The 23,546-nt window shown below is 42.7% G+C and overlaps 1 protein-coding gene across 1 annotated transcript in view; it reads right to left on the reverse strand.

Annotated features, from left to right (window-relative positions):
• Positions 1-23,546, reverse strand: part of LOC123096975 (ubiquitin-60S ribosomal protein L40-1-like) — a 153,475-nt gene that overhangs the window by 107,905 nt on the left and 22,024 nt on the right. The window lies entirely within an intron of this gene.

The raw sequence follows: 23,546 nt of genomic DNA on the forward strand, positions 1-23,546 counted from the left end.
AGCACAAGTCAAGTAAACAACCTACACATGCAAGTCTAAGAGTATAGCAGCGGAATGTAAAGCGTTGCACATGAAGGTAAAGGGAGGAGTTTGGAGGGAGCAAACGCAATGTAGACACGGAGATTTTTGGCATGGTTCCGATAGGTGGTGCTATCGTACATCCACGTTGATGGAGACTTCAACCCACGAAGGGTAACGGTTGCGCGCGTCCACGGAGGGCTCCACCCACGAAGGGTCCATGAAGAAGCAACCTTGTCTACCCCACCATGGCCATCGCCCACGAAGGACTTGCCTCACTAGGGTAGATCTTCACGAAGTAGGCGATCTCCTTGCCCGTACAAACTCCTTGGTTCAACTCCACAATCTTGACAGAGGCTCCCAAGTGACACCTAACCAATCTAGGAGACACCACTCTCCAAAAGGTAATAGATGGTGTGTTGATGATGAACTCCTTGCTCTTGTGCTTCAAATGATAGTCTCCCCAACACTCAACTCTCACTCACAGATTTGGATTTGGTGGAAAGACTATTTGAGTGGAAAGCAACTTGGAGAAGGCTAGAGATCAAGATTCATATGGTTGGAATGGAATATCTTGACCTCAACACATGAGTAGGTGGTTTTCTCTCAGAAAATGTATGATGGAAGTGTAGGCATGTTCTGATGGCTCTCTCCACGAATGAAGAGTGGGTGGAGGGGTATATATAGCCTCCACACAAAATCTAACCGGTACACACAAATCACCAAACTCGGTGGGACCGAATAATGAAACTCGGTCAGACCGATTTAGTTCAAAATGTGAACGTTAGGCTCTTCGGTGGGACCGACATGTCAACTCGGTGAGACCAATTTCATTAGGGTTAGGGCATAACGTAATATCGGTGAGACCGATTACACAAACTCGGTGAGACCAATTCTGGTAACAAGCTAACAGAGAGTTGGTCAGGCAAACTCGGTGGGACCGATTCGCTCATCTCAGTGAGACCTAAACGTTACGAAAGGGAAACAGAGAGTTTGCATTGCGAACTCGGTGGGACCGATCGCTCATCTCGGTTGGACCGAAACGTTACGAATGGAAACAGAGAGTTTGCAATCCCATCTCGGTGAGACCGAGATCCCTATCGGTAAGACCGAAGTGACTAGGGTTTTGTGGCAGTGGCTATGTCAACCGAACTCGGTGGCGCCGGATAGAAAGTTTCGGTGGGGCCGAGTTTGAATTTTGGTTTGGGACATATGTGGATATGAGAAAGTGGTTGAGGGTTTTGGAGCATATCACTAAGCATTTTGAGCAAGCAAGCCATTAAGCAACACATCATCCCCTTTTAATAGTATTGGCTTTTCCTATGGACTCAATGTGATCTTGGATCACCAAAAGTAAAATGTAGAGCCTTGAGCTTTAGAGCTTGAGCCAATCTTTTGTCCTTAGCATTTTGAGGGGTCCACATTCCTAATCCATGCCATGCCAATCATTGAGCTTTCCTGAAATATTTATCTTGAAATAGCATTAGCTCAATGAGCTATATGTTGTTAATAATTACCAAAACCACCCAGGGATAGTTGCACTTTCAATCTCCCCCTTTTTGGTAATTGATGACAACATATAGATCAAAGCTTCGACAAATGATAATAAGATTGGAATACATCGTCGCTTTGAGAAGTATGTGATATGCAAGAGCTCCCCCTAAATTTGTGCATTATTTAAGATTTGCGTTTGAATGCAAATGCACAATCGATTAGGATCATGGGTCACTCTTTCTTGTCACATACATCTTGGTGAAGTGCTCAAAATGATAAAAATTTAAAAGCATGCACTCGTCACCAAGCAAAGTGACTGATCATATAAGAGATATAAGAGATAATATCATCCAAGCAAGCATTAAAGTAGCATATGATCAAACACATGATCAAACAAGTATCAACCAAGCACACAAAAAGTTCAACCAAAAACAAGAGATATAAAAGGCAAAACACTCTCTCTCGAAGCCTATGATCTATACATTTCTCCCCCTTTGGCAACAAGTTACCAAAAAGTTTGAAAATGCATAGTGCTATGCGTCTCTCAGGCTTGGTCTTCGGGAGGTGGTGTAGAGAGAACTCTAAGGACGAAGGCATCCGTTGATGTAGTTGGAGCTGGTGGAGTGGCTGCTGGTGCTGACGCTGTAGCTGTAGTATCTGTTACTGGCACTGCAACAGACCTCTGACCTCTAGGCACTCGCTGAAAATCATCAGTAGTTGCCTTCCCTTTCCTCTCTTCTGCTTCCTCCTGGAGCTGCTCAACTGCTGTTTGGATCTCGGTTACCTTCAGATCAAGATCATAAATTTTTGTCTCTATGATCCTTTCCAGACTCTCTTGGTTTTGAGTCAGGGTGGTCAAGCCCTTCTCAATCCTCAAAGTAGATTGGATTAGATATGCCAGCTGATCTTGCTTGCTCTTCAGGAAAACTTGAGATGCTTCCTCAACACTTGGCATCTTGGCAGCTTTCTCTGCCTTAGCTTTATCTCTCTTCTCTTGTGCTTGAGCTGATGAAGGTTCATCCTCATTCATCACAACTTTGTTGTCTTCAAAATCAGGATATAGAGGTAGATGCTTCTTGTCCAACAAGTATGTTCATGTGCCCATCTTAGCATTGATGAGCTCCTGAATATGTGGAGCATATCCACAACTTCTCTTTTGGTCAGCAGTTGTCCTCTTGATTGTCTCTACAATCAGACTCATGACCTTGAACTTCTGAGGGACATCAAAAAGTTGTAGCAGGTTGATAGAATGTCCTCTGATCATCTTGTGATCTCCTGACTTGGGTAGCAAAGTGTGCCTTAGGATGGTGTTGATGGTAGGCAGACCAGACAACAGATAATGTACAGATCCAAGCTTGTGTGTCTCCAAAGCTTTATCAGGGATCTCTTTGTACATGTTTGCCATGGAGTTGTGGTCTTTCTTCTTCTTTGCATACACATCTAAGTCATCCTCATGTTCTTCTGGAGCATTGATCAATTCAGCCCATTCTTCAATAGTAGATTGGTACCTTGTACCTTCAGACATCCATATGATCTTCCCATCTGGGTAAAAGTGAGCAGTGGAGTAAACTGCATGGTCAGCTCATCATTCCATTTTGTGAGCTTCTGCCCAACAAATTTGTCAACTCCACATGCCTTGAAGCTGTCATATACTCCTGGGAAGTGAACTTCCTTCTCCTAGATGTACTCCCAGTCAACCCATCTCATGTCACATACAATTGGCTTCTTGTCAAGAAAATTGCCTCATAGAAGTCTTGCTGTTCTTTTGTATGAAACCTGTAGTCAACTGCAGTCTTCCTCCTTACAACATAAGGATCAGACTGTCTCCACAATCTCAGTCCAGCATCCTTTTTGATGTGCATGTCCTCAGCCACTGGATGAGCATCACTGTGGTCTGGGATCTTGGGTTCCAGCTTTCTCAAAACAAGAGACTCATCATCCTCTTCTTCAGCTTGAGACACTGGGGCCTTGTTCTTCTCTTCTGCAGGAATGCTCCTGGTGTTCCTCTTGGGCTTTGGGGGCTTCTGAGCTTGAGCTTTGGGAGCAGTCTTGGGCTTTGATGGAGCAGCCCCTGACTTGATAGCATCTCCCATAAGCTTCTGAGCTTTGGGTGCTGGTGCAGCATCCTCTTCCTCTTCTGACTCTCTTACCATAGTTGATTTTCCAAGAACTTTTGCAGTTCTGGTTCTTGCCCTCTTCTTTTTCTTGTCATCTCCTGCTGCTTCACCATCATCAGATTCTATGGTGAATTTCATTGTCTCTCCTGTTGCAACCTTCCTTGGCTTTGACATTGGGATTCTTCTGGCAGGTGCCTTCTTGTTCAAGCCTGGCTTTGTTGCAGCAGCTGTGCCATACTCCTTCTTCAAGACTTTCTTCCTTGAGGTGGCTTCATCCTCAACAGCCACATAGTCCTCATCCTCAGAGTCTGAGGTTCTCTTCTTCCTAGCTCTAGTGGCTGCCTTGGGCAAGTTACTAGGTGTGCTCCTGCTGCCCTCATCATAGTTGCTTGAGGGATCTGAACCCTCACTCAATTGTACTTGTTCCTCAGATCTGTTCTGACTGTCACTCTGGTCAGACATCTTGGCAATCTCACTGACAGCAGACCCTGTGAATAGATGTAGATGAGGTAGAGTGGATGAGCATCACAAAGTGCAGAGGTTTTGCAAGAAAGATGACTCAAAAATTTAGTTTTAGTTCTCCACAGAAAGCATTTCGGAGCTACCGATTTGATAAACTCGGTGATACCGAAGCAATTTTTGGAGCCTAAACTAGTGAACTCGGTCAGACCGAGTCACAGTTTGGTGGCACCGAGACTGCTAGGGTTTCACAGAGAATCGAACTCGGTCACACCGATGTGAAGTTTTCGGTCAGACCGAAAACGCATGTGCAATGGCCTAAGCCAAATCGGTGAGACCGATTTCTCCAACTCGGTCGGTCCGAGATGAGTTCGGCGGAGACCTAACCCTAAATTTTCAAATCAAATCTAACCTAAAGGATGTTTTCTGTGGATAGAACGTTTGCATACGTGGTAAAGATCATGGCAAAGCAATGTGCTATGAATCGGAGTTAAGGAATTAGCACATAGAGTCAAACCCATACCCTAGTTCGGCAGAGGTTCGCTACGGCGGCAACGACGAAGCAGATTTCCGTTGACGGTGATGGAAACCAGTGGTGGGAGGTCGCTGGCGGCAAGGAGACGATCCGGAGACCCGAGGAGGTAGAGCAGGACACACGCGCGGGCTGAGGAGTTTTGAAGAAATTTCCAAAATCTCACCCGTGGGTTTATGTATCCCGACCCTGTCGGTGTGACCGAGTGGAACAACTCAGTGGCACCGAGATGCAGAATCGCAAGCGGTTACTACAACTCAGTGTGACCGAAAGGTTCAAATCGGTTGCGCCGAGATTGAAAACCTATATCAACTTAGTGAACTCGGTGTGACCGAAGTGGATGACTCGGTCATACCGAAATGCACAAAGAGGTTTTGGAAGTTTAAGTCTATGATGAATCGAGGACTCCGAGTGCCCCTTACACAGAGTGATTCGAATCTGACTTGATCAAACTTTGTGATGTAGCATGAATAGAGTTTGAGACGAGAAAAGCATAGATAGCTAGAGGGAGTTCTTAGGCATTCTTGTCCATCCATTTGGCAAAAGACAAAGAGCCAAACAATCAAAGAAACAAATGGATGTCCTCGAATGAGTAAAATATGCATCCAACATGCTCACACAATAAAATGGCAAATGAAATATGTGACAAAGCATGCACAAACACTCTAGCATCTATCAAGCAATTGGCGATGACTAGGTCATCTATATATGAGTATATTGACTTAGGAGTCAAATGAGAACATTTGATCATAGGTCATACTCATCGTTTTAGCACAAGTGGGGTTACCACTTTTACATAAAGCATTGTTGTGTTCACATCATTAGAGTTGCTTTAGCCCAATTGATTAGAGTAAATCTCCCCCTAGATGTGATATCCCCCCTAAGAGGGATGAACTAATGTTGGTTTTGTCGATGATGACTTCATGTAGGTGTTGAAGATGTGGATGCTCAATGTTGATGTAGATCGTTTGGAGCAATCCATTGGAGTGAGTTGCACTTTCAATACCTACACGGGTTAGTGCCACAAGGAACAAACAAGGATATCCATAGACATAGAGTGATGTACACATAGATGATGTCCATGAAAGCATTAGGTTACCTTGTCCCTTGTCTTACCAACAAGAGGGTTTGTGACTCCTTGAACTTGTGCAAGATATGGAAGTTGTTTGCACACGTCCTTGCCAAAAGATATGAGTGATGTATGTTGGCGGAGTCACCCTCAAGAACTCTCTAGTCCTTCTTCTTCGGGATCCACACCATCTTGATGGGAATCCTTGGAGTTGTAGTCGTACTTGATGTAGTAGAACTTGATGTAGTCTTGGGAACCCGCTTGACCAAGGCCTTGGGAGCTTCTTCAAATGCATCAATCTCCTCTTGAAGCTTGTCCTTGCCTTTTTGCTTGTGGTCTTGTGGTGGAAGATCATCTTGAGCTTGTGTTCCTTGAAGGAAGTAGGATCATACTTCCTCTTATTGAGGAACAAACTTCGTCTTGGGGTATTGATCTTCTTCCCACTCAACTCCATTGGCATTGAACTTTCGTTCAAAACCAACACCTTGATTCTTCCGGTGTCTTCCTTGCTTTCATACAATTTCCTCAAATTGCTTACTTCCGGCAAGGCTCTTGTAAACACCTTTCTCTATAATTTCCTTCAATAAGCTATTTTCTTGCTCAAGTGTGACTTGGCTAAGAGAATCATTAGTGGAATCAAGATAACTACTAGAAGCAACAACATTGGATTTAACATGATTATTGTTACTACTAGATGAAGAATCTTTCTTACTCTTGTTGCTAGATCTTACTTGAGGCATGTAAGTAGACAAGAGTAAACGCTTGGCAATATAAGAAGAACTTTTCTTGCAAAGATCATCATTGATTGCTTTTAAGAATCATGCTCTTGCTCAAGGTTGAGCTTTTCAAAGCCTAGCTTCTCATGAGTCTTTAAAAGTTCTCGATGATCTTCTAAGGTAGTTTCATGAGCTAACTTAAGAGTGTTTAGTTCTTTAGTTAGACGCTCAATCTTATTCTTATCATCATCATTCGTTTTATCTTGATTAGCATGATTAATAGCAAGTTCATCATAGTTTTCATAACTAGAGTTGTCAACAAGTAAATCATCATCTCCTAGCAAATCATCTTCATCACTATTGAAATCAACATACTCGGGGTGTGATACCTTTGGGCCTTTAGCCATGAAGCATCTTCCAATTCCTTCATTTGGTGAGTCAAATATGTCGTAGGAGTTGGTTGACACAAGTGCTAGACTGGCAACACCTTCATCTTGAGTATATTCGGAGTCGGAGTGATAACTTCTTTCGGAGTGATGGTCGGAGTCGGAGCCGAATACGCATTCACAAACATGAGCTTGATGTCTTCGCTTTGTGTAGCTCCTTGATGATTTGTCCTTCCTTTCCGAATCCTTGCTTCTCCGAGAGGTTCTACGTTCGTAACGATCATCTCTACTCCTTCTCTCTCTTGGTGGTGATTCTTCTCTACTACTTCTTCTTTTAGGAGAATCTTCTCTTCTTTTGTAGGGAACCGTACACTCATCGGAGTAGTGTCCGGGTCTTCCACAATTGTAGCAATTTCGTTCACGGCTTGAAGATCTTTTGTCATTGTAGGACCTTGACTTGGAACTTCTTTCCTTGCTTCTACTCTTGTAGAACTTGTTGAAATTCTTCACCATTAGGCTCAATTCTTCATTGAAGGTTTGTTTCTCACTTGATGATGTGGGAGCATCACATGAGGCTTTGTAAACACCACTTGACTTGTTGTGAAGCTCTTCCTTATCCTTGAGTGACATCTCATTAGCAACAATTCGTCCAATGACTTCCGTTGGCTTGAGATCTTTGTAATTGGGCATCATTTGGATCAATATGCACACGGTATTGAAGGAAATATGCCCTAGAGGCAATAATAAAGTTATTGTTTATTTCCTTATATCATGATAAATGTTTATTATTCATGCTAGAATTGTATTAACCGGAAACATGATACATGTGTGAATACATAGACAAACAGAGTGTCACTAGTATGCCTCTACTTAACTAGCTCGTTGATCAAAGATGGTTATGTTTCCTAGCCATAGACATGAGTTGTCATTTGATTAACGGGATCACATCATTAGGAGAATGATGTGATTGACTTGACCCATTCCGTTAGCTTAGCACTTGATCGTTTAGTATGTTGTTGTTGCTTTCTTCATGACTTATACATGTTCCTATGACTATGAGATTATGCAACTCCCGTTTACCGGAGGAACACTTTGTGTGCTACCAAACGTCACAATGTAACTGGGTGATTATAAAGGTGCTCTACAGGTGTCTCCGAAGGTACTTGTTGGGTTGGCGTATTTCGAGATTAGGATTTGTCACTCCGATTGTCGGAGAGGTATCTCTGGGCCCACTCGGTAATGCACATCACTTAAGCCTTGCAAGCATTGCAACTAATGAGTTAGTTGCGGGATGATGTATTACGGAACGAGTAAAGAGACTTGCCGGTAACGAGATTGAACTAGGTAGTGAGATACCGACGACCGAATCTCGATCAAGTAACATACCGATGACAAAGGGAACAACGTATATTGTTATGCGGTTCGACCAATAAAGATCTTCATAGAATATGTAGGAGCCAATATGGGCATCCATGTTCCGCTATTGGTTATTGACCAGAGAAGTGTCTCGGTCATGTCTACATAGTTCTCGAACCCGTAGGGTCCGCACGCTTAACGTTCGTTGATGATATAGTATTTATGAGTTATGTATGTTGGTAACCGAATGTTGTTCGGAGTTCCGGATAAGATCATGGACATGACGAGGAACTCCGGAATGGTCCAGAGATAAAGTTTGATATATGGGATAATAGTGTTTGGTCTCCGGAAGGGTTCCGGAATTCACCGGAAGGGGTTCCAGATGTTTCCCGAAATGCTTGGGTACGAGAACACTTTATTTGGTCCAAATGGGAAAGCCCGCAAGGTTTTTGGAAAGCGCAAAAGGAAGTTTTGCGGAGTCCAGGGGCCAGACGCCAGGGTCCCTGGCGTCTGGCCCTGGAGTCCGAGAAGGACTCTTGCCTTTCGGGTGAAACCGACTTTGTGGAGGCTTTTACTCCAAGTTTCGACCCCAAGGCTCAACATATAAATAGAGGGGTAGGGCTAGCACCCAAGACACATCAAGAAACACCAAGCCGTGTGCCGGCAACCCCGTCCCCTCTAGTTTATCCTCCGTCATAGTTTTCGCAGTGCTTAGGCGAAGCCCTGCGGAGATTGTTCTTCACCAACACCGTCACCACGCCGTTGTGCTGTCGGAACTCATCTACTACTTCGCCCCTCTTGCTGGATCGAGAAGGCGAGGACGTCATCGAGCTGAACGTGTGCTGAACGCGGAGGTGTCGTACGTTCGGTACTTGATCGGGACGGATCATGAAGGTGTACGACTACATCAACCGCGTTGATAAAACGCTTCCGCTTACGGTCTACAAGGGTACGTAGACAACACTCTCCCCTCTCGGTTCTTTCCATCACCATGATCTTGCGTGTGCATAGGAATTTTTTTGAAATTACTACGTTCCCCAACAGTGGCATCCGAGCCTGGTTTTATGCGTAGACGTTATATGCACGAGTAGAACACAAGTGAGTTGTGGGCGATACAAGTCATACTGCTTACCAGCATGTCATACTTTGGTTCGGCGGTATTGTTGGATGAAGCGGCCCGGACCGACATTACACGTACGCTTACGCGAGACTGGTTCTACCGACGTGCTTTGCACACAGGTGGCTGGCGGGTGTCAGTTTCTCCGACTTTAGTTGAACCGAGTGTGGCTACGCCCGGTCCTTGAGAAGGTTAAAACAACACTAACTTGACGAACTATCGTTGTGGTTTTGATGCGTAGGTAAGAACGGTTCTTGCTCAGCCCGTAGCAGCCACGTAAAACTTGCAACAACAAAGTATAGGGCGTCTAACTTGTTTTTGCAGGGCATGTTGTGATGTGATATGGTCAAGACGTGATGCTATATTTTATTGTATGAGATGATCATGTTTTGTAACCGAGTTATCGGCAACTGGCAGGAGCCATATGGTTGTCGCTTTATTGTATGCAATGCAATCGCCCTGTAATGCTTTACTTTATCACTAAGCGGTAGTGATAGTCGTAGAAGCATAAGTTGTCGAGACGACAACGATGCTACGATGGAGATCAAGGTGTCGCGCCGGTGACGATGGTGATCATGACGGTGCTTCGGAGATGGAGATCACAAGCACAAGATGATGATGGCCATATCATATCACTTATATTGATTGCATGTGATGTTTATCTTTTATGCATCTTATCTTGCTTTGTTTGACAGTAGCATTATAAGATGATCTCTCACTAAATTTCAAGGTATAAGTGTTCTCCCTGAGTATGCACCGTTGCCAAAGTTCGTCGTGCCTAGACACCACGTGATGATCGGGTGTGATAAGCTCTACGTCCATCTACAACGGGTGCAAGCCAGTTTTGCACACGCAGAATACTCAGGTTAAACTTGACGAGCCTAGCATATGCAGATATGGCCTCGGAACACTGAGACCTAAAGGTCGAGCGTGAATCATATAGTAGATATGATCAACATAGTGATGTTCACCATTGAAAACTACTCCATTTCACGTGATGATCGGTTATGGTTTAGTTTATTTGGATCACGTGATCACTTAGATGATTAGAGGGATGTCTATCTAAGTGGGAGTTCTTAAGTAATATGATTAATTGAACTTTAATTTATCATGAACTTAGTCCTGATAGTATTTGCATATCTATGTTGTAGATCAATAGCTCGCGTTTAGCTCCCCTGTTTTATTTTTGACATGTTCCTAGAGAAAACTAAGTTGAAAGATGTTAGTAGCAATGATGCGGATTGGATCCGTGATCTGAGGATTATCCTCATTGATGCACAGAAGAATTATGTCCTTGATGCACCGCTAGGTGACAGACTGATTGCAGGAGCAGATACAGACGTTAGGAATGTTTGGCAAGCTCAAAATGATGACTACTTGATAGTTTAGTGCACCATGCTTAACGGCTTAGAATCGGGACATCAAAGATGTTTTGAACGTCATGGACCATATGAGATGTTCCAGGAGTTGAAGTTAATATTTCAAGCAAATACCCGAGTTGAGAGATATGAAGTCTCCAACAAGTTCTATAGCTAAAAGATGGAGGAGAATAGCTCAAGCAGTGAGCATGTGCTCAGATTGTCTGGGTACTACAATCGCTTGAATCAAGTGGGAGTTAATCTTCCAGATAAGATAGTGATTGACAGAGGTCTCTAGTCACTATCACCGGGTTACTTGAACTTCGTGATGAACTATAATATGCAAGGGATAACGGAAACGATTCCCAAAGCTCTTCGTGATGCTGAAATCGACGAAGGTAGAAATCAAGAAAAACATCAAGTGTTGATGGTTGACAAGACCACTAGTTTCAAGAAAAGGGCAAAGGGAAGAAGGGGAACTTCAAAGAAGAACGGCAAGCAAGTTGCTGCTCAAGTGAAGAAACCCAAGTCTGGACCTAAGCCTGAGACTGAGTGCTTCTACTGCAAAGGGACTGGTCACTGGAAGCGGAACTGCCCCAAGTATTTGGCGGATAAGAAGGATGGCAAAGTGAACAAAGGTATATTTGATATACATGTTATTGATGTGTACTTTACTAGTGTTTATAGCAACCCCTCAGTATTTGATACTAGTACAGTTGCTATGATTAGTAACTCGAAACGGGAGTTGCAGAATGAACAGAGACTAGTTAAGGGTGAATTGACGATGTGTGTTGGAAGTGGTTCCAAGATTGATATAATCATCATCACACACTCCCTATACTTTCGGGATTAGTTTTGAAATAAGTGTTATTTGTGTTTGCGTTGAGCATGAATATGATTTGATCATGTTTATTGCAATACGGTTATTCATTTAAGTTAGAGAACAATTGTTGTTCTGTTTACATGAATAAAACCTTCTATGGTCATACACACCAACGAAAATGATTTGTTGGATCTCGATCGTAGTGATACACATAATATTGAAGCCAAAAGATGCAAAGTTAATAATGATAGTGCACCTTATTTGTGGCACTGCCGTTTAGGTCATATTGGTGTAAAGCGCATGAAGAAACTCCATGCTGATGGAATTTTGGAATCACTTGATTGTGAATCACTTGATGCTTGCGAACCATGCCCTATGGGCAAGATGACTAAAACTCCGTTTTCCAGAACAATGGAGCGAGCAACTGAATTATTGGAAATAATACATACTGATGTATAAGATCCGATGAGTGTTGAGGCTCGCGGCGGGTATCATTATTTTCTGACCTTCACTGATGATTTGAGCAGATATGGGTATATCTACTTGATGAAACATACGTCTGAAACATTTGAAAAGTTCAAAGAATTTCAGAGTGAAGTGGAAAATCATCGTAACAAGAAAATAAAGTTTCGGCGATCTGATCGTGGAGGAGAATATTTGAGTTACGAGTTTGGTCTACATTTGAAACAATGCGGCATAGTTTCGCAACTCACGCCACCTGGAACACCACAGCGTAATGGTGTGTCCGAACGTCGTAATCGTACTTTACTAGATATGGTGCGATCTATGATGTCTCTTACTGATTTACCGCTATTGTTTTGGAGTTATGCTTTAGAGACGGTTGCATTCATGTTAAATAGGGCACCATCAAAATCCGTTGAGACGACGCCTTATGAACTGTGGTTTGGCAAGAAACCAAAGTTGTCGTTTCTTAAAGTTTGGGGTTGCAATGCTTATGTGAAAAAGTTTTCATCCTGATAAGCTCAAACCCAAATCAGAGAATTGTGTCTTCATAGGATACCCAAAGGAGACAGTTGGGTACACCTTCTATCACAGATCCGAAGGCAAGACATTCATTGCTAAGAATGGATCCTTTCTAGAGAAGGAGTTTCTCTCGAAAGAAGTGAGTGGGAGGAAAGTAGAACTTGATGAGGTAACTGTACCTGCTCCCTAAATTGGAAAGTAGTTCATCACAGAAATCTGTTCCTGTTACTCCTACACCAATTAGTGAGGAAGCTAATGATGATGATCATGTAACTTCAGATCAAGTTACTACCAAACCTCGTAGGTCAACCAGAGTGAGATCCGCACCAGAGTGGTACGATAATCCTGTTCTGGAGGTCATATTACTTGACCATGACGAACCTACGAACTATGAGGAAGCGATGATGAGCCCAGATTCCGCAAAATGGCTTGAGGCCATGAAATCTGAGATGGGATCCATGTATGAGAACAAAGTATGGACTTTGATTGACTTGCCCGATGATTGGTGAGCCATTGAGATTAAATGGATCTTCAAGAGGAAGACGGACGCTGATAGTAGTGTTACTATCTACAAAGCTAGACTTGTCGAAAAAGGTTTTGGCAAAGTTCAAGGTGAGATTTTCTCACTCGTAGCGATGCTTAAGTCTGTCCGAATCATGTTAGCAAATTGCCACATTTTATGAAATCTGGCAAATGGATGTCAAAACTACATTCCTTAATGGATTTCTTAAAGAAGAGTTGTATATGATGCAACCAGAAGGTTTTGTCGATCCTAAAGGTGCTAACAAAAGGTGCAAGATCCAACGATCCATCTATGGACTGGTGCAAGCATCTCGGAGTTGGAATATATGCTTTGATGAGTTGATCAAAGCATATAGTTTTATACAGACTTGCGGTGAAGCATGTATTTACAAGAAAGTGAGTGGGAGCACTACAACATTTCTGATAAATATATGTGAATGACATATTGTTAATCGGAAATAATGTAGAATTTTTTGGAAAGCATAAAGGAGTATTTGAAAGGAGTTTTTCAAAGAAATACCTCGGTGAAGCTGCTTACATATTGAGCATCAAGATCTATATAGATAGATCAAGACGCTTGATAAGTTTTTTCAATGAGTACATACCTTGACAAGATTTTGAAGTAGTTCAAAATGGAACAGTCAAAGAATGAGTTCTTGCCTGTGTTACAAGGTGTGAAGTTGAGTAAGTCTCAAAGCCCGACCACGATAGAAGATAGAAAGAGAATGAAAGTCATTCCCTATGCCACAACCGTAGGTTCTATAAAGTATGTCATGCTGTGTACCAGATCTATTGTAAACCCTACACTGAGTTTGGCAAGGGAGTACAATAGTGATCTAGGAGTACATCACTGGACAGCGGTCAAAATTATCCTTAGTGGAATAAGGATATGTTTCTCGATTATGGAGGTGACAAAATGTTCGTCGTAAAGAGTTACGTCGATGCAAGCTTTGACATCGATCTGGATGACTCTAAGTCTCGATCTAGATACATGTTGAAAGTGGGAGCTATTAGCTAGAGTATCTCCATGCAGACCATTGTAGACATAGAATTTGCAAAATACTTACGGATCTGAATGTGACAGACCCGTTGACTAAAATTATCTCACAAGCAAAACATGATCACACCTTAGTACTCTTTGGGTGTTAATCACATAGCGATGTGAACTAGATTACTGACTCTAGTAAACCCTTTGGGTGTTGGTCACATATCGATGTGAACTATGGGTGTTAACCACATAAAGATGTGAACTATTGATGTTAAATCACATGGCGATGTGAACTAGATTATTGACTCTAGTGCAAGTGGGAGACTGAAGGAAATATGCCCTAGAGGCAATAATAAAGTTATTATTTATTTCCTTATTTCATGATAAATGTTTATTATTCATGCTAGAATTGTATTAACCGGAAACATGATACATGTGTGAATACATAGACAAACAGAGTGTCACTAGTATGCCTCTACTTAACTAGCTCGTTGATCAAAGATGGTTATGTTTCCTAGCCATATACATGAGTTGTCATTTGATTAACGGGATCACATCATTAGGAGAATGATGTGATTGACTTGGCCCATTCCGTTAGCTTAGCACTTGATCGTTTAGTATGTTGCTATTGCTTTCTTCATGACTTATACATGTTCCTATGACTATGAGATTATGCAACTCCCGTTTACCGGAGAAACACTTTGTGTGCTACCAAACGTCACAATGTAACTGGGTGATTATAAAGGTGCTCTACAGGTGTCTCCGAAGGTACTTGTTGGGTTGGCGTATTTCGAGATTAGGATTTGTCACTCCGATTGTCGGAGAGGTATCTCTGGGCCCACTCGGTAATGCACATCACTTAAGCCTTGCAGGCATTGCAACTAATGAGTTAGTTGCGGGATGATGTATTACGAAATGAGTAAAGAGACTTGCCGGTAACGAGATTGAACTAGGTATTGAGATACCGACGATCGAATCTCGGGAAAGTAACATACTGATGACAAAGGGAACAACGTATATTGTTATGCGGTTCGACCAATAAAGATCTTCGTAGAATATGTAGGAGCCAATATGGGCATCCAGATTCCGCTATTGGTTATGACCAGAGAAGTGTCTCGGTCATGTCTACATAGTTCTCGAACCCGTAGGGTCCGCACGCTTAACGTTCGTTGACGATATAGTATTTATGAGTTATGTATGTTGGTAACCGAATGTTGTTCGGAGTTCCGGATAAGATCATGGACATGACGAGGAAGTCCAGAATGGTCCGGAGATAAAGTTTGATATATGGGATAATAGTGTTTGGTCTCCGGAAGGGTTCCGAAATTCACTGGAAGGGGTTCCGGATGTTTCCCGAAATGTTTGGGTATGAGAACACTTTATTTGGGCCAAAGGGGAAAGCCCACAAGGTTTTTGGAAAGCGCAAAAGGAAGTTTTGCGGAGTCCAGGGGCCAGATGCCGGGTACCCTGGCGTCTGGCCCTGGAGTCCGAGAAGGACTCTTGCCTTTCGGGTGAAACCGACTTTGTGGAGGCTTTTACTCCAAGTTTCGACCCCAAGGCTCAACATATAAATAGAGGGGTAGGGCTAGCACCCAAGACACATCAAGAAACACCAAGCCGTGTGCCGGCAACCCCGTCCCCTCTAGTTTATCCTCCATCATAGTTTTCGCAGTGCTTAGGCGAAGCCCTGCGGAGATTGTTCTTCACCAACACCGTCACCACGCCGTCGTGCTGCCGGAACTCATCTACTACTTCGCCCCTCTTGCTGGATCAAGAAGGCGATGACGTCATCGAGCTGAACGTGTGCTGAACGCGGAGGTGCCGTACGTTCGGTACTTGATCGGGACGGATCGTGAAGGTGTATGACTACATCAACCACGTTGATAAACGCTTCCGCTTACGGTCTACGAGGGTACGTAGACAACACTCTCCCCTCTCGTTGCTATGCATCACCATGATCTTGCGTGTGCGTAGGAATTTTTTTGAAATTACTACGTTCCCCAACAGGTATCATATTTTCCCTCCAAGGCTCTTAGGATCTTCTTGATGATGAATCTATCGGTCATCTCTTCACTTCCTAATCCGGCAATATCATTTGTGATGAGAGCAAGCCTAGAGTACATTTCAGCGACACCTTCACCATCCTTCATTTTGAACTTGTCAAGTTGACTTTGAAGCACATCCAATTTGGATTCCTTGATGGAGTCGGTTCCTTCATGCATATCAATCAAAGTGTCCCAAATTTCCTTTGCATTCTCAAGACGGCTGATTTTGTTGAATTCTTCGGGGCACAATCCGTTGAAGAGAATATCACAAGCTTGAGCATTGTATTGCAGCATCTTCAACTCTTCCGCGGTAGCTTCACGGTTCGGTTCTCTCCCATCAAAGAGTTCACCTTGCAAGCCAATACACACAATAGCCCAAACGGCGGGGTTATGTCCAAGAATATGCATTTTCATCTTATGCTTCCAACTAGCAAAATTAGTACCATCAAAGTAAGGACCTCTACGATGGTAATTTCCCTCGCTAGACGCCATACTCTCCTAGGTTGTGAAACCAAGCCTATGATCACCAAAAGCTATGGAAATCAAGGAAAATGGAGACCAAAGCTCTGATACCACTTGTAGGATCGAAAAGATGTCTAGAGGGGGGTGATTAGACTACTTGACCAAATAAAAATCTAGCCTTTTCCCAATTTTAAGTCTTGGCAGATTTTAGCAACTTAGCACAAGTCAAGTAAAAAATCTACACATGCAAGTCTAAGAGTATAGCAGCGGAATGTAAAACATTGCACATGAAGGTAAAGGGAGGAGTTTGGAGGGAGCAAACCCAATGTAGACACGGAGATTTTTGGCGTGGTTCCGATAGGTGGTGCTATCGTACATCCACGTTGATGGAGACTTCAACCCACGAAGGGTAACGGTTGCGCGAGTCCACGGAGGGCTCCACCCACGAAGGGTCCACGAAGAAGCAACCTTGTCTATCCCACCATGGCCATCACCCACGAAGGACTTTCCTCACTAGTGTATATCTTCACGAAGTAGGCGATCTCCTTGCCCGTACAACTCCTTGGTTCAACTCCACAATCTTGACGGAGGCTCCCAAGTGACACCTAACCAATCTAGGAGACACCACTCTCCAAAAGGTAATAGATGGTGTGTTGATGATGAACTCCTTGCTCTTGTGCTTCAAATGATAGTCTCCCCAACACTCAACTCTCTCTCGCTCAGATTTGGATTTGGTGGAAAGATGATTTGAGTGGAAAGCAACTTGGAGAAGGCTAGAGATCAAGATTCATATGGTTGGAATGGAATATCTTGACCTCAACACATGAGTAGGTGGTTCTCTCTCAGAAAATGTATGATGGAAGTGTAGGCATGTTCTGATGGCTCTCTCCACGAATGAAGAGTGGGTGGAGGGGTATATATACCCTCCACACAAAATCTAACCGTTACACACAAATCACCAAACTCGATGGGACCGAATAATGAAACTCGGTCAGACCGATTTAGTTTAAAATGTGAACGTTAGGCTTTTCGGTGGGACCGACATGTCAACTCGGTGAGACCGATTTCATTAGGGTTAGGGCATAACGTAATCTCGGTGTGACCGATTTTGGTAACAAGCTAACAGAGAGTTGGTCAGGCAAACTTGGTGGGACCAATTCGCTCATCTCGGTGAGACCGAAATGTTACGAAAGGGAAATAGAGAGTTTGCATTGCGAACTCGGTGGGACCAATCGCTCATCTCGGTTGGACCAAAACGTTACGAAGGGAAACAGAGAGTTTGCAATCCCATCTCGGTGAGACCGAGATCCCTATCAGTAAGACCGAAGTGACTAGGGTTTTGTGGCAATGGCTATGTCAACTGAACTCGGTGGCGCCGGATAGAAAGTTTCGGTGGGGCCGAGTTTGACTTTTGGTTTGGGACATATGTGGATATGGGAAAGTGGTTGAGGGTTTTGGAGCATATCACTAAGCATTTTGAGCAAGCAAGCCATTAAGCAACACCTCATCGCCTTTTAATAGTATTGGCTTTTCCTATGGACTCAATGTGATCTTGGATCACTAAAAGTAAAATGTAGAGTCTTGAGCTTTAGAGCTTGAGCCAATCTTTTGTCCTTAGCATTTTGAGGGGTCCACATTCCTAATCCATGTCATGCCAATCATTGAGCTTTCCTGAAATATTTATCTTGAAATAGCATTAGCTCAATGAGCTATATGTTGTTAATAATTACCAAAACCACCCAGGGATAGTTGCACTTTCACAAAGGTCATGCCGGATTTTTCCGTGAATTTTGGCATGACTTGTGCTAGAATATGTAGGAAATATCGAGTGGCCTGGATTTTCTAGAAAAATAATTTAACGACATTTCGGGTTGACTTTAAGTCTGTCAAGCCTCCGTCACCGACGGTCGAGAAATCAGTGAGGGAGTGTATCCACCATATATGAGAGAGGACGAAGAATCCCGATTATTGTCGTGGGGTCGTTTCTCCTTCTTCTCCGGGTGCTAGACCTTCGTTATGCACTAGGGGAAGGAGGAGTAACAACCATCACCGACGGTCGTAAATGTCAGAGAAGAATCAGTGAGTGAGAGTCTTCACCATATATGAGAGGACGAAAAATCCCGACTGTTGTCGTGGGGGTCGCTTCTCCTTCGTTCCCGTGTGCTAGACATTTTGGTGTAATGCACTCGGGGACGAAAGGAGGAGCGATCATCACCAATGGTCGAATGTATACACCACGCGAGCTGAGAGTTTTCAAGAAAAAGACTCGGCAGACCTATAGTCAACCCATGATGAATAATAATGATCATATTTAGTTTTTGTAGTACATATATTGAATTGTACAAGTTTAATCTTTGAATTATGAACCTAGGAAATGTCGTTATCGGACGACGAAAGTCTCCCGGGGGAGTGCGTCTGGTGCAATGACGACCGGGGTCTGTGCGACAGGTCTCACCTGGACGAAGGTCGGCGCTTCAGCATTAAGCTCCAGGAGACCTTCGATGTTGAAACGGTATGCAACGACGACAAGTGTTTTTTCCGTAAGTAAGCATGACTTCAACTATTTCAACGTGTAATTTTCATCTTTTACAATTCGAGTAGCTTATCCCATGCCATGCAAGGCGCTATGCCTTGGAGATGATGGATTTTGAAGACCATTAAAGTTTTGAAACAAAGAAAATTCACCTAAGGACCCATCATGGTATGGATTTTGAAGTAAATCTGTACATTCTGAGAGCGACCATTTTGGTTGCACAAATTGGGAAGCACTTTGCAAGATGTATGGTTTTTATGAGGGTATGCTTGTCACCATGGATCTTGGTGATCCTGACATCGACCAAGACAATATGGACATTTGGGTCCTTGTTGATACTCTTCCAATTCTACCGCTATGTGAGTTTCTCAAACATAGTTATTAACTAATTTATATTGTTTATTTCAAAATAGTTGACACCTTATTTTCATTCTTCAAACAATGTGCGGAAGATGATAGACAGAACCTACTACACCGATGGCTCTCAGTTAACTTATCAGGAGAAAAATCATCTAATCGCATTTTGTACTGATCTTGAGAAGTACAATACCTATTATCAAACTCCTCCACATTATGGTCAATACGTGCCACTAGTGCACGTGTTGAACTACGGTAACATCCATGGAAATGCCATGGTAAGATTTTTTTACTATTACAACATCTGTGCATCTTTTGCATAAATTCTTTTAAAACTTAACTACATTGCTAACTACGAAGTTATTACTACGTTTTTCAACCATATGATGTATCAGAATGGTCGCCTTGATGCTTTGAACATACAGTCAGGTCATCCTACGAATCACACCTGTCCATATCGGATTTCTAAAACCGGTGAAGACATGATAATCAAAGAATGGAAAAAAGGTATGGTCAGTCGTAGGGAGGTTCTTGGAAGCAACATTGTGCGAAAGGCAAGAATTGGAGACAGGATAATCTCCATTCTCCATAATGGAGAGTCAGGGGCTATCTTAGTTTATGCTATTTTACCTAAGAGAAGGTAGTAGGTCCTAGCTAATACTCATGATCGTGTGCTAAGAACAACTAAGTAGGATTGGTTAGATGACTAGGATGATGATGTGGTATCGAGTAGAAGTTGTATGATCGATTATGATGAGTATGACTTGTTATTATGATACCAATGATGAGTTATTTATTATTATGATCGATGATGCATGATGCTAAGTTGTTATATGAGCATGATGAGTTATTATATATATATATATATATATATATATATATATATATATATATATATATATATCAGTAGGTGAAATGGATATGGATTAGATTCAAGTGGAGGCAACATGTGGTGCACATCGAAAGTACTACTAATCCAAACTAGATCAAGTTTGGATTAGAGTAGTACTTTCGACATGCACCACATGTTGCCTCCACTTGAATCTACTCCACGTTCATTTCACCCGCTGTTATATATAATAACTAATCATGGTCATAAAATCATATGATGAAAGTACTGTATATAAAACCACAACGAAAATAAGTTGTATTTTTTAAAATACAGAAAAAGTTAGCAGCAGCGCTTTTCAGAAGAAACGCTACTGCTACTTACTACTATCAGTAGCGCTTTCCCAACGAAAGCGCTACTGCTAACTAGGTATAGCAGCAGCGCTCCCTTTCCAGCACTACTTCTACTAGTTAGCTGTAGCGCCTTAGTGGTAGCGCTCGTACAAGCGCTACTGCTAGCTATAAAACAAGCGCTACTACTAGGGTTTTCCCTAGTAGTGGCGGTGGCGTCTGGGCCGGAGATGAAGTCCCCTGCGGCAAGGACGGGATAGAGGACTGCTCTGCCGGAGCTGCCGGCGCAGAGGCCACGAACGGCTGCGGAGCGCGGGCGGCGGCGGAGCTGCGAGCCAGACGGCGCGGAGGAGGAAGAAGAGAGAAGAGAGCAATGGATCCGGCAGCTCGGGGTGGATTTGGTGCAATTTGGGATGGGGTTGGGCTGTCGGGTCCGACGTGGCAGGCGTGCCCGGGCGCCCCATATCCGTCCCATATTTAGGCTGGATATGAGGGGTGCCGGTCAGCCTGGGCGTTTGAGGGGTCCATCTGGGTCAAAAAATCGTGACCGGACAATGACCGTGCGGCCCGCCCGAACGTATGAGGCGGGTTTAAGAGGTCCAGTTGTAGATGCTCTAAGTTAAAAGTGCAGTAATATAGTATTCATTCATAAAGCACGTCCAGCGGAATGTTCGTCCGCGCACATATCTAGCTAATGCACGTCCGCGGGTCTAGCCCATCCTTTATGGCACTTATATACAATAAAAATGATTCGAGCGCAGGTGAATATGCTACCTTTGATGACTTTAACCACAATACATGTCACTCTTCTCGAACTCCCAAAGCAAAACTATCACTCAGTTACCTAATACAATCTCTTTTTTGTGCCATCCCACCGCAAAATCATCATGGCCTCCGGTGGCCATTGTGACATATCTGCAGACAATACATACAATTCAAAAAACCGAGAACATATAAACCTATGAGAGATTTGTTTCTTTTTCAATTCTTCCGAAGCAAACAATAAATGGATAGCTACAATTTCAGCTTCTTTTTTATCATTTGTTACAGTTGTGTCCAATATTTTGTGCAGAGTAGGTCACACTTGGACTCTGGGTCATACGGTGTGTAGATAGTATTACGGAGTCGTGTCCTAATAGGACACTTGTATCCTAGGCCTCTTATATAATGAGGAGGTAGACGCACGATGTAACTTATGCCAACATAATAACACATGCACGCGGGAAAGCCGGCTCGAGCCACCACCGCCACGCCAGGCACACACCGCCGAGACCGTCAAAACCTCCACGCTAACTCATCACACGCCCATGCACCGCGTCTCCGCCCAATGACGTCGGCCCGCGCTGCCCACCACGATGCGGAGGGGAGAAGAGGCCCTGCCGCCGCCCATCCTGATACGGCTTTGCCCGTCAGCGAGATCTGGCGGCGGCAATGAGCGGGAAGGAGGGAGGGGAGGAAGAGCCTAGGGCTGGCGGTGGCTGGGGAAGAGGAAAGTTTCGGGGCTATGCCCTCTACACACACAACACATGACCAAATCCCATGTCAGCAGGCCTCCATGTGTGAGTGTGGCCGCTTCAGGAAAGCACCCTTGTTTATAGCATTTTGAAATAAATATTGCACTAACATTACTTTAAAGCTGCAAAACTTGTTTTTTTGTGAAAGGTCTGAGATCATATATTAAATATCACTAGCATATATGTCCGTGCGTTGCAACGGGAGAAAAAAATAATATGCATATAAAGTTAGTGAGAATTATATGTGCAAGCAAAATCGTGTGTGCATATGAAAAAAAAACATTTAGCTTCTCGGTTTCGCCGGGTGTGAAGTAGCAAATCCGCTATTTTTCCATTCATTGACGAGGGCATTTAAGAGTTTTGTTACGTCATCTTACGCCAGAGAAGGACCGTGAATTATTCAATCTACTTTCCTTTCAATCGAGGAGATTTTAAGTTATGAAGTTTCTTAATATTGTAGTAAACATGAAGCATTTTTCAAATCCTGGACATGTTTTTGAAAATTCTGTACACTTTCAGAAAAACGCGAATAAAATTTAAAACAGGAACATCTTTTAAAATTCCCAAGCATTTTCTGCAAACATCAATTTTTTTAAGAAAACATGGACATTATTTGAATTTATGAACATTTTATTAAAACAAAAACATGAGTTGAAAATTCATAACATTTTTCAAACATGTGTATCTTTTATACGCAAAAATTATTTTGAATTGTAAAAATTTCACTTAACCAAAAATATTATTCGAATTTGAAGCATTTTTTAAAATGTCATTTTACTTTTAGAAAACATGAACAATTTTGCAAAATGATATTTTTTGAAAAAATGCGAAACCTTTTTCAAGTTTAAAATATTTTTGAAAATAGTAATAAAATTTTGGAATTCTGAACATTTTCCTAAATTTGTTTTTTTATTCTAAACATTTCTTGAGAGTTTTAAATTTATGAAATAAATTTTATAAGAGAAATAAACTTGGAAGGGAAAAAAAGAGATAGCGGAAGGAGAATAAAAATAGAAGTAAACACAGAAACAAAGAAAAATGGGCCAGCCCATTATCCGTTGTCCTGTGCGAAGCTTTGACTATTTGTTGCCCTGTCCGCAAAATAGAGTTTCCCGAGCTGTGTGGGCAGAAAAATAAGTGGGCTGGCTTCGCTGGGCCACAACGCGTGGCCATGTATCGATCAAAAAAGGGCGAGTGCGATGGTTCGAACTTGGGATGTGTCGTTAGAGAGAGCAGCGCTGTTACCACCAGGCAATGAACCACTTGGTGTTTGTCAATCTCTTTTCCCTCTTTTACTGTTTCTCCAGCTCACGAGATTTTCTTCCTCTTCATTTTCCTGTTCTTTTTTCATTTTTCTTTTCTTATTCCTTTTTCTTTTCTTCGTAAATGTGCGATTTTTCCCCAAATTTAATGAACTTTTTATCAAAATCGATGAACTGTTTTTTAAATTCGATGATTTTTTTTTCGAAATCAACAAACTTGTTTTCAAAATCGACGAACTTATTTCCAAATCGGTG

This window comes from Triticum aestivum, chromosome 4D (assembly GCF_018294505.1).
Source record: "Triticum aestivum cultivar Chinese Spring chromosome 4D, IWGSC CS RefSeq v2.1, whole genome shotgun sequence".
Taxonomy (NCBI): domain Eukaryota; kingdom Viridiplantae; phylum Streptophyta; class Magnoliopsida; order Poales; family Poaceae; genus Triticum; species Triticum aestivum.